At 42.9% G+C, this 12,126-nt stretch overlaps 1 protein-coding gene across 1 annotated transcript in view; it reads left to right on the top strand.

Moving 5' to 3' along the window:
• dph1 (diphthamide biosynthesis 1) overlaps positions 1 to 12,126 on the top strand; it is an 814,404-nt gene that overhangs the window by 476,866 nt on the left and 325,412 nt on the right. The gene's annotated exons all lie outside the window — the stretch shown is intronic.

Here is a 12,126-nt window from a genome sequence, read left to right as displayed (position 1 = left end):
CCTTTGAGGTCTCGTTCACTGGAATTGCTCCCCTCTGCGATCAAACGCTCAAGAGTAAACAAGCAACTCGGTGAGCTGCCAGGAGATTCACTTGGAGAGCACCGTCATCACGTGCCTCATATGAAGTACGTTTAGGATTCTTTTCTCTAAAATATTTTTAAGATAAATATATTATTTTTATTTATTTATTGAGCTACAGCGTGAAACAGGCTCTTCCAGCCCTTTGAGCCGTGCTAGCCAGCAGCCCACGATTTACAGTAACCCTAGCATATCACAGCACAATTTACAATTAACCTACTGGCCATTAGGTCCTGGACTGTGGGAGGAAACCCACGTAGTCTTGGGAGAACGTACAAACTCCTTAAAGGCAGCGGCGGGAATTGAACCTGGGTCATTGATACTTAAAAGCATTGTGCTAAACACTACACTACCAGGCTGCACAAATTATCATACAGACATATGAAGGGAAACATTTAGCTTATCTTTATGGATCTGTGTCTACACTTAGTGTGATAAAGTTGGATCAGATAATAAAAAAACGAGTTTTAACAGCTGATTAACATTACTGTGTACGTAGGGTCAATACCACAACAAGATAGAGTGGAGAGGATTTGGTAATATACCTGTCACTCAAGCTCGATACCATGCTGCCGTAAGTGACTGACATTGATTTTCTGAACATTATTTATAGTTATACACTCCACTCCTTGCATTTTCACCCAGTTTTTACTGAGAGGAAGTAACTTTGGTTGCCTGTGCATTTTAAGTAGAATTTGCTCCTTGTCAATATATACTCTTGTTTCGGGTCTGCAAAACTTTGGGTTAGCTCAGCCAAGACTGACTTCACTGGTCGAAGGTACCATTTATCAGACAGCTTACAGAAAGATAGATGAGGTGAAATAGTTCTGTGGTGATGGAAACCAATGTAATGGGAATTTTCAGAGGGAATTGGGGTAAATATTTGGAATGAAGTTGGGAAAAAAGGTAAATATTTGAGAAGACAGCTCTGGGGCTGTACTCGCTGGAGTTTAGAAGAATGGGGGAGGGGGGATCTCACTAAAACCTATCCAATATTGAAAGGCCTATATAGAGTGGACATGGAGAGGATGTTTCCAACAGTGGGAGAGACTAGGATCAGAGGACATAACCTCAGAATTCAAGAATTTCCTTTTAAAACAGAGATGAGGAGATATTTCTTCAGCCAGAGGGGTGAATCTATGGAATTCATTGCCAGAGATGGCTGTGGAGGCCAAGTCATTGGGATATTTAAAGCAGAGGTTAATAAGGTTCTTGTTTAGTAAGGGCTTTAGAGGTAACAAAGAGAAGGCAGGAGAATGGGGTTGAGAGAGTTAATAAATCAGCCATGATGGAATGGCAGACTCGCTTGGCTGTCTTATGGTCTAAATATTTGAAAAGGAAGAACATGTCAAGCTGTGGACTTGGACAAATTGGTTTGCTCTTCACAATGGCTGAACAGTCTTTTTTCCTGCACTGTTCTCTTCAATGGTTCACTTTGCCAAGCACATTATCATTCAGCACACACCTCTTCCCACCCCAGCAGCCCTCCCTTTTCCTGTAGCAGTCTTCCAGTGGGTCAGTGGATCCACTGAGCTAAATTGGTGAGGTCAGGGTGTTGAGGCAGGAGGAAAGGAGCAGGCTGGTGGTTCAGCTCACTGCTCCACAAGGATTGCACTAAGCTAAGTCTATAGCCTGCAACTAACGGGCTCCTGGATCGGCTGTGACTGACTTTGTGGCTATGAACTCACTTCCGTGAACTTCAGTTCTGAATGCACTTTGCTTACTTCTATTGTTTGCACAATTTGCTTTTTTTACTCCCTACACATTGGGTGTTCGACGGTTGTCATTTTTTAATAGGTTCTATTAGATTTCTTTGTTTTGTGGCTGCCTGTAAGGAAACGAATATCAGGTTGTATATCAAATAAATACTTTGATAATAAATGTACTTTGAACTTTGAACATAATGTTTAACAAAACAATGCAACAAGCCCCTTTCTTCCCTAAACTGATCCACCCACTCAGACAGACCTCCAGTCCGGGAACAGGCTGCCTCCTGGCCTCTAGTAGGATAAAGAAGCTGTTTCCACATCTTAGTTGACAACGACATTGGGGATCATAAATTCAGGATGGTCGGCAACAAATGCGGCAGAAACTTCTGGATGGTCCAGGCCTCAAAGAGTAGTTGAATGAATCCTATTTTTCACTTCTCTCTATTACCCCTTTACTGCACTGTAAACACTTTTCATCACCTTTTATAACGCTGTTTCATTCTATAATAGTGAATATTAACATTAACAAATAACATTGTAAATACATGTTGGTATTTATGTATTTATGCACATTTTATTCCGTATCTGTACTTCTATCTCTAGTGTTATTTTTTATATAATTCTTTATACTTTATAACTGTAAAATGCTGTTTTTTTATGCATGTTGTACCCTGACCAACACTCTGCAGCAAATTCCTAATCCATGTAAGTGTATACAGTGAATAAAGTTGATCCTTGACCTGAAAACTTCACACTAACAGTACTGATTAGGAACCCCCTGTAATTTTTGATAACTATCAGATGAACTTGTACTGTACATACAATTACATACCATTACTACAGTGCTTTGCAAAAGTCTTCAGCACTTATATATAAGTGCCTAAGACTTTTGCACAGCACTGTAGTAATTGTATGTATTGCCCTGTACTGCTGTCACAAAAAAATCAAATTTCATGACATATGTGAGTGATGATAAACCTGATTCTGATATGGGTCTCTATTGTGGACTGAGAATGGGAAGGGGGCAGGGAGAGGGGAATCATGGTGGAGGAAAAGGCGGAGGGAGAGGGGAGAGAGTGGGAAGCACCAGAGAGACATTCTGTAATGATCAATAAACCAATTGTTTGGAATCAAATAACCTTGCCTGGTGTCTCAGGGCTGGGTGTGTCTGCACCCGTTCCTGGCACCCCTTTTCTGCCAGTTGTCCCACACTGCTCCCGTGGTGCTCCTCACTCGCCGTTCCCAACGTCCTTTGCTCCTGCCTGATTTACAAACTCGCTCTCTGCTCCACTGTGTAAAAGTCGTAGGCACCCTAGCTATACGTATATGCCCAAGACTTCTGCAAGTACTGTACATCATCCTTCAACCTTTCAAATTCAATCCAGAGGCTGCCTTCATGATGAAGAATGTTGCACTGCACTGTAAAACAATCTAAACATCTTGCTAGAATGTTGTTTGCACTGTAAATACCTGCTGGTGCTTCTGCACATTTATTCCATATCCGTATTTTAACCTCTAACTTTACATTTTATAGAATTTTTTATTCTCTACAATTGCTGGACGTTGTTTTCTGTTGCATGTCACGCCAACACACCACAGCAAGTTCCCAATGCATGTGAATGTACCCGGTGAGTGAAGCTGACCCTCAGCCCTTGAAGGAAATGGCATGCTGTGCATAAGAGAAACCTGGGATAAGCACTCAACGGATGAATGACAGGAAGGGTATATCAGTGGGAAAGAAAGTTTAACTTTGACCCATCATCTGAGCAACTTCGGTACCTACAGATAATGTGACTGACTGAAAATGCCATAAATCCAAGAGATTCTGCAGATGCTGGAAATCCAGACCAACGCATACAAAATGCTGGAGGAACTCAGCAGGTCAGGCAGCATCTATGGAGAGGAATAAAGAGTCGATGTTTCGGGCTGAGACCCTTCACCAGCACACCAAAACGTCTTCTGTTTAGATGCTGCCTGACCTGCTGATTTCCGCCAGCAGTTTGTGCGTTACTGAAATTGTCAGACATTTTCTCATTATATACTTTATACTTTATTGTCGCCAAACAATTGGTACTAGAATGTACAATCATCACAGCGATATTTGATTCTACGCTTCACACTCCCTGGATTACAAATATTAAATATTAAAAATATTAAAAATAGTTAAAATTAGTTAATATTAAAAATTTAAATTATAAATCATAAATAGAAAATAGAAAAATGGGAAATAAGGTAGTGCAAAAAAACCGAGAGGCAGGTCCAGATATTTGGAAGGTACGGCCCAGATCCAGGTCAGGATCCGTTCAGCAGTCTTATCACAGTTGGAAAGAAGCTGTTCCCAAATCTGGCCGTACGAGTATATTTAAGATTTCCAGTAACCAGAGTGCTTTCCGTTTGTTTACTTTTACTTACATTGCAGAACGGGCCCTTCCAGCCCTATGAGCTGCACCGCCCGGCAACCCACCTATTTAACCCTAGTCTAATCACGGACAATTTACAATGACCAATTAACCTATTAACCGGTACATCTTTGGACTGTGGCAGGAAACCGGAGCGCCCAGAGGAAATTTACATGGTCACAGGGGGAGAACATACAAACAGCTTACAGTCGACGCCGGAGTCAGACTTCGAACTCTGGAATGCCCCAAGCTGTAATAGTGTCGCGCTAACCACTAAGCTACTATGGCGCCCCTTTTAACTAGGATTAGATGGGGAGGGAGGGCGAAGCAAGGAGCTCACATCGAGCACTGGTGACCTTGATTAGCCTTTTCTGTAAAATTCTCTGTCGTATGCAATGCCAAAGAATGGCCTCTCGGATCCTCAAGAGGATGGTGAAGCCAGCCATGTGCCAGTGTGGACGAGCAGAGTGTCTGCTGTATGTCTGCTCAGTAGAATAAGGATCATTAAATGACACAGTATACAATAATTAATCTTGCTGTCAGTTTGCATAATATTACACTGTGTTCGCTTCTGCAATGATAACCACAGAGGTTCTTGTACCACATTACAGAATTTGAACATTGCAAGCTTTGCTATTTCATTTGATTAATTACCTGATATTGGATGGGTTTGACTCTTATTTCTGCTGTTGGTCTCCTAGGATTAATATCAGGCACCAGTGGTATTATGTGCAGATATTAATTGGACACTGTCATGCAGTTCCTGGTCCTGCTGTAAAAAGGTATTTGTGATAGATTTGGGAGCATTGTTAATTAACAGTATCTGTGTATTTTCTTTCAATTTCTTTTTGTTAAAGTCACTAACTCTCCAACCTGCTGGCATGAATATGGATTTCTCCTTCCAGTAAAAAAATTCCCTCCCGCTCCCCTCTTCTTTTCCCCACTTTTACCCTACCTTCTGTCCAAGACCTCTTTCAGACCTGCTGAGTTCCTCTAGCATTTGTGTGTGTTGCTCTGGATTTCCAGCATCTCATATTTGTGAAGTCCCTAACTCTCCCTAGTTTATAATGATCCCGCCAACCTTGCTTGCTTACCTTCTCTTCACAAGCAGACTATGGTTGGCGTTTGTTTGGCAGTCTAACATTGAGAACGCTTTGTCAAGCACCTTTGCTCCATCTGCAACAGGAAGGACTTTTATTCCCCATTCACACGCTGATATGTCGGTCCATGGCCTCCTCTACCACCATGGCGAAGCCTGCCTTAGGCTGGAGTAGCAACACTTCATATTCCTTCTGGGCAGCCTCCAAGCTGACGACATGAACATCAATTTCTCCAGCTTCTGGTGATGTCTCCCCACTCCCTCCCTTCAGCCCACTGAATCTGCATCTCTCCACATTCCCAGATTTCACCACACTAGGAGCACGTTTCAGTGGCCAATTGACCAATCAAATTGCATGTCTTTGGAATGTGGGAGCAAACTGGATCACTTGGGCTTGCTGAGTTCTTCCGATAATACGCGTAAAATGCTGGAGGAACTCAGCAGGTCAGGCAGCATTAGGGTTGTCAACTTTCTCACTCCCAAATAGGGGACAAGAGTAGCAGTCAAATACGAGACACTTGTGTTTACCCCGAGAAAGACTACCATGACCATGAAGCCTTGCACAGGCACCTGTGTGCGCATGCGTGACGTGCGCATGTGTGTGCGTGCCTATTTTTTTCTACAAATCGGTTTTGGCGATTCTGTTCAGTGATATTACACTGTACATACATTATTTCTACTTTATATAGGCTGTGTACTTATCATATCATTCCTGCTTTTACTATATGTTAGTGTTATTTTAGGTTTTATGTGTTACTTGGTATGATTTGGTAGGTTATTTTTTGGGTCTGGGAACACTCAAAAAATTTTCCCATATAAATTAATGGTAATCGTTTCTTCGCTTTACGCCATTTCAGCACGAAATGTTTCATAGGAACGCTCTACCTTAGCGGGGGAACTACGGGACAAGGGCGGTCCCGTATGGGACAAATCAATTTATGGGATGTCCTGGCTAATACGGGACAGTTGACAACCCTAGGCAGCATCTGTGGAGTGGAATAAACAGTCAGTGTGTCAGGCCGAGACCCTTCAAAAGGACTGGAGGGAAGCAGGGCAGAAGCTAGAATAAAAATGGTTGGGGAAGGGGGAGGAGCACAAGGAGGTAGATGATAGCTGAGCCCAGGTAGCTTCTGCCATTTTCCTTTCCAGTCCTGATGAAGGGTCTCAGCCTAAAATTTCAATTGTTTGTTCCCCTCCGTATATGTTGCTTAAGATTTCCAACACTGGCAGAATCTCTTGTGTCTCAGATCACAGGAAGAATGTGTAAACTCAACATAAATGGCGTCAGAGCAGAAACAGCTAAAACAAGGGGCCATAATGTTAAGATGATTGGAGGACAGCATGGGGGAATGTTAGAGGTAGAATTTTTATACAGAAAGTCGTGGGTGTGTGGTCACTCTTGGATAGACACATGGGTGATAGAAAAATGGAAGGCTATGTGGGAAGGAAGGGTTAGATTGATCTCAGAGTGGGTTAAAATGTCGGCACAACATCGCAGGCTGAAGGGCCTGTAATGTGCAGTTCTACATTCTATTGAACCTATGTCTGGGAATTTCTGATTGTATTTCAAAATTCCAGCAACCATTGGATTTTGCCTGATATCCTGAGTAGAGATATGAGGGGGATCAAGTGCAGTTGGCTCTCCAAAGAATTGCATTTTTGTCCCGACCACTAATCACTTCCCCTGTACAAAGGAACTGCAAAGAGAGAGGTGGGGAGGGGGAGGAAAGGGAGAGGGGTAAGGAGGGGAGAGAGAGACGGAAGGGATAGAGAGGAGATAGAGAGAGAGAGAGGAATAGGTAGGGGAGGGAAGAAAGAAGAGAGAGGAGGAGTAAGAAGGTGAGGGAGAAGGGAAGGAATGAGAAAGAAAAGTGAGGGAGAGGAAGAGGGGAAGGGAGAGAGGAGATAGGTACGTAGAGAGAGTGAGAGGCAGGCAGGGAGGGAGGAAGGGAGAAAAGGGGAGAGTGGAAGGTGAGAGAGAGGGGAGACGAGGAAAGAGAAATGGGGAGAGGAGGAAGGTGAGGGAGAAAAGAGATAGAGAAAGAGAGAGGGAGTAAGAATGGAAGGGAAGAGAGAAAAAGAGAATGAAAGGGAGAGAAGTGGGAGGAAGAGGAGAAGGAAGAGAAACGTGAAGGAGGGGTAAAGAGGTAGGTGAAGGAGAAGGAGTGGGTGAAGGGGAGAAAGAGTGAGAGGCGGGAGGAAGAGTGAGAGAGAAAGGGGGAAAGGAGGAAGGTGAGTGAGAGGAGACAGAGAAATGCATAGTTTGGGGGAGGGGGAGGGAGAATGAGAGAGGAGAGGAGGAAGGGAGAGAGGTTGGAGGGGAGAAAGAGAGAGATTGAAGTGGAAATGAACTGGAAGTATTGATCTTAAAGTATTTCTTTGATTTCTTGCCAAAGAAAATGCAGGTCTAGCACTTTAGTTTAAAATAGGTTATAACCTTCCTATCAGTGATACTAATTGTTGAGTTCCTCTAGCATTTTGTGAGTGATATTAATTGCAGTTTGCATTTTTAAAAGAGGTTAATGTTATTTTTATTGTACTTGGTGAGTAAGATACTCGCATTGCAAGAAATAGAGCAAGGTAAATGACTGCTGTTCTGTTCCATGGCTGCCATGCTGGTCTCTGCTGTGGCAGGTTCGGGGGCAAACACACCTGGTTCTACACGACTCTGGAGTCTCCGCACATTTCCCCCTTCGTGTTCAGCGGCAAGTTGTTAGTGGTCGACAGTACCACTTGAAATGAGGGCCTTTGTATTCAGCAGCTTCCTTGGTGAGTTTAGTTCATAAAAATCTTTTCAGTGTTCCAGCTGTGGAGTATAAAATTCTCAAATTAGTGACTTGTGAGGTCGTGGCAAAGGTTTTCTTGCTGAGTTGCCATAATAGGATAAAATTCATGACATTGATAAAGTACCTATTTATAAACCCTCCAACTAATTATAAAGAAAGTATTAAACAATTTGTTTTTTTTTTCAGTTTGAAAGGAAGTAACTAGTGAATGATCATATAGAAAAAGTACAGTATATTAATAGATGCTTTTAGAAAGTAGTTCTTTAATCAAAATCTTGCGAATAGGTTTAAAATAGATAAATTTAGGCTTAACTCTAATGTCAACACTGTGTGCTTAAGCAGTGGATTTAATATAACACAAAATGTTAGAGCAACTCAGCAGGTCAGGCAGCATCCATGGAGGGGAATAAACAGTCAACATTTTGGGCCAAGACCCTTCAACGTGACTGGAAAGGAAGGGGGAGGAAGTCAGAATAAGAATTTGGGGTGAGGGGAAGTTGGCAGATGAATGGCGAAGCTAGGTGACGGGAAAGGAAAGTGGGAGGGATGAAGTGAGAAGGTGCAATGTGACAGGTGGAAAAGATGAAGACTTGAAGAAGAAGGAATCTGATGGGAGAGGAGAGTGGACCATGGGAGAAAGGGAAGGAGGAGGAGTACCAGAGGGAGTGATTGGCAGGGGAATGGAACAGGAGAGAGAGGGGAAGAGGAAGAAATTACTGGATATTGGAGAAATCAATGTTCATGCTATCAAGTTGAAGGCTACCCAGACAGAATATTAGGTATTGTTCCTCCAGCCTGAGAGTGGCCTCATCATGGCAGTAGAGGAGGGCATGAACTGATATGTCAGAATGGGAATGGGGAATGGAATTAAAATTGTTGGATACTGGGAAATCCTCCCTTGTTGAGACGGAGTGAAGGTGCTCAACAAACTGCTCCCTCAATTAACTATGGGTGTTAAATGTTACGGAGATAAGACAGGACAATAGGGTTGAGGAGGAAAATATATCAGACTAGATGGGCTGAATAGCCTAATTTTGCTCCTGTGTATTTTGGTCTTTGACAATACAGCCTGGTGTGGAGGTTCCAGTGCACAGGGTTGCACTGTACAGAGCATTATAGATTCAGTCAGCTTCACCACAGGCACAGCCCTCCTCAGCATCAACATCTTCAAGAGGCAATACCTCAAGAGGGCAGCATCCATCACTAAGCACCCTCACCATCCAGAACACACCCTCTTCTCACTACTACCATTAAGGTGTAGGAGCCTGAAGACACAAACAATGATTCAGGAGCCCTCTGCTGACAGATTCCTGAATGATACGGAACCCATGAGCACTACCTCACTTTTCTTTTATTTTGCACTGCAGTGGATTCCGACTGGGACACATCAGGACCAGTGCATTTTGGCCCAATGAAGCGGCTGCCCCAATTAGCCAAAGTTGAATGGAAATAGTTAAAAAGGTATAAAAAGGACAAACTACCTTTTAACTGAGTAATAAATTATGTATTTCAATGAAATCCAGAACAGATTAGAATACCACCAAAACTACTACACTGTTAAACTGTGCATTAGTTCCTAATCCTTATTGATGGAGAAATTCATCCAGAGTATGCTGTGAGTTCCTTTTGACTGACTGTAAATGAACAAAATAAGTGCAGACACCTATTGTAGATAATGGTCTGCCTTCAAAGAGTGTTTTTGCAACATTCAACGTGATTATCAATACCTTCAAAATCTTCGTAGTCCTTAACTTGTTGAAGTAGTGAAGTCATTTTATTTTCACTCGCGGCCATTTCTGGCATCTCCAAGCCTGAATGCTTGAAACTGCAGTAAGTAAAACTGTTCTGAATTTTCTTACTGTTTAATTCTTGCCAACTATCAGTGTCAAAAATCACTGGTTTTTGGAAACAAAAGACATGCAACTGATGCTATTTAAAAACTGATCACTCTAAGCATGGTGTAGTGTCTAATAGCCACACAAGTGCACATGACTAACACTAGTTAGAAACAGTTTGGCAACAGTCTCCTGCCCCAATTAAGTAGCATGGTGTCCCAAATAAATGAAGGAATCTTGGCTGTTTTCTTGATTTGTTTTTGTTGTCCCAAGTAAATAGCTGTCCTTTTTAACCGACGGCCCAATTAACTGGAACCCACTGTATATATTTGTTTTTGCAGTTGATGGATCTTTATGTATTTCCACTGTTCCGCTGCCACAAAATAACAAATTTCACGCCATGTGTCAAAGATAATAAATGTGATTCTGGAATCCACATACCGTGGTTAGTTATAAGTCTGCAGGAAATTACAGAGAAGGGGAAGTGGTAAGTCAGCAAGAATTTGAAAATAAGGGAGAGAATTTTATCATTGATGAAATGAGGAGTTAGTGTGAGTCAGGGATCACAGGAAGCTGCTCAAAATGAGGAGGAAAAGTCAAGGAATGAACTTGACTAAAGATGTGAGCTGGAGAGTTTCAGAGCAAAAGCAGATATGTGGTCTATCACACCTGTTTAATTATTATAATCCCATAAAAACTCACAAAAATCTTACAGATTAGCTGTTGGTCATAATTTTACACCTAAGTATAGAAAGGGGCAAAGTATTATATAAAGCTATTCCATATTTTATTGCTTACGATCAATGGCTAACTGAAGATTAAGTATGAAAGTGTGGCACTCAACCATGTCCTTTGTTTGTGTAGATGCTAGGACTACCCCAAGCTCATTTAGTTAATTAATTAATTTATTGGTTGATTGATTGAGATACACTGCGGAATAGGCCCTTCCAGCCCTTCAAACCGCTCCACCCAGCAACCTCCGATTTAAACCGCGCCTAATCACGGGACAATTTACAATGACCAACTCACCTACCAACGGGTATGTCTTTGGACTGTGGGAGGAAGCCAAAGCACCCGGAGGAAACTCACACGGTCACAGGGAGGACGTAGAAGCTCCTTACAGGCAGCAGTGGGAATTAAGGTGATCACAACCTTCCTGGACAAAACTTATCCATAGATTCCTGTGTAGAATCTCAATGGACAAATCCCTTTCTACTCATTCAATGAAACAAATCCTTTTTCCCCTCACTCCCCTGTATGGTTTTCTAATGGAAATAAAATCCCTTGGTATATGGAGTGCCAATAAACTAAACTTTCAGATTGGCTCCATGTACATAGCCTCAATGGGCCAAATCCTTTCCTATTCACTCCCAATGTACAGAATCATAATGAAACAATTCATTGTCTTTTCACAGCTTCACACAGAGCTCCAGTAGACTAAACCTTTTCTCATTGATTTCCAATATGGAGAAACCCATTTCCTGTTTATCTCTCCATAACTTAATTCTCCGTTAGTTCTCCGTAACTTCCGCCACCTCCAACGGGATCCCACCACTAAGCACATCTTTCCCTCCCCCACCTCTCTGCTTTCCGCAGGGATCGCTCCCTACGCGACTCCCTTGTCCATTCGTCCCCCCCATCCCTCCCCACCGATCTCCGTCCTGGCACTTATCCTTGGAAGCGGAACAAGTGCTACACATGCCCTTACACTTCCTCCCTCATACCATTCAGGGCCCCAGACAGTCCTTCCAGGTGAGGCGACACTTCACCTGTGAGTCAGCTGAGGTGATATACTGCGTCCGGTGCTCCCGATGTGGCCTTCTCTATATCGGCAAGACCCAAGGCAGACTGGGAGATCGTTTCGCTGAACACCTACGCTCTGTCCGCCAGAGAAAGCAGGATCTCCCAGTGGCCACACATTTTAATTCCACGTCCCATTCCCATTCAGATATATCTATCCACGCCCTCCTCTACTGTAAAGATGAAGCCACACTCAGGTTGGAGGAACAACACCTTATATTCTGTCTGGGTAGCCTCCAATATGATGGCATGAACATTGACTTCTCAAACTTCCGCTAATGTCCCACCTCCCCCTCATACCCCATCGGTTATTTATTTATTTATATACACACTTTCTTTTTCCCTCTCTCCTTTTTCTCCCTCTGTCCCTCTCACTATACCCCTTGCCCATCCTCTGGGCTTCCCCTCTCCCCCTTTTCT

This window comes from Mobula birostris, chromosome 25, assembly GCF_030028105.1.
Source record: "Mobula birostris isolate sMobBir1 chromosome 25, sMobBir1.hap1, whole genome shotgun sequence".
Lineage (NCBI taxonomy): Eukaryota > Metazoa > Chordata > Chondrichthyes > Myliobatiformes > Myliobatidae > Mobula > Mobula birostris.
The sequence above is the reverse complement of the archived record's forward strand: the minus strand, read 5'-3'. Positions and strand labels throughout refer to the sequence as shown.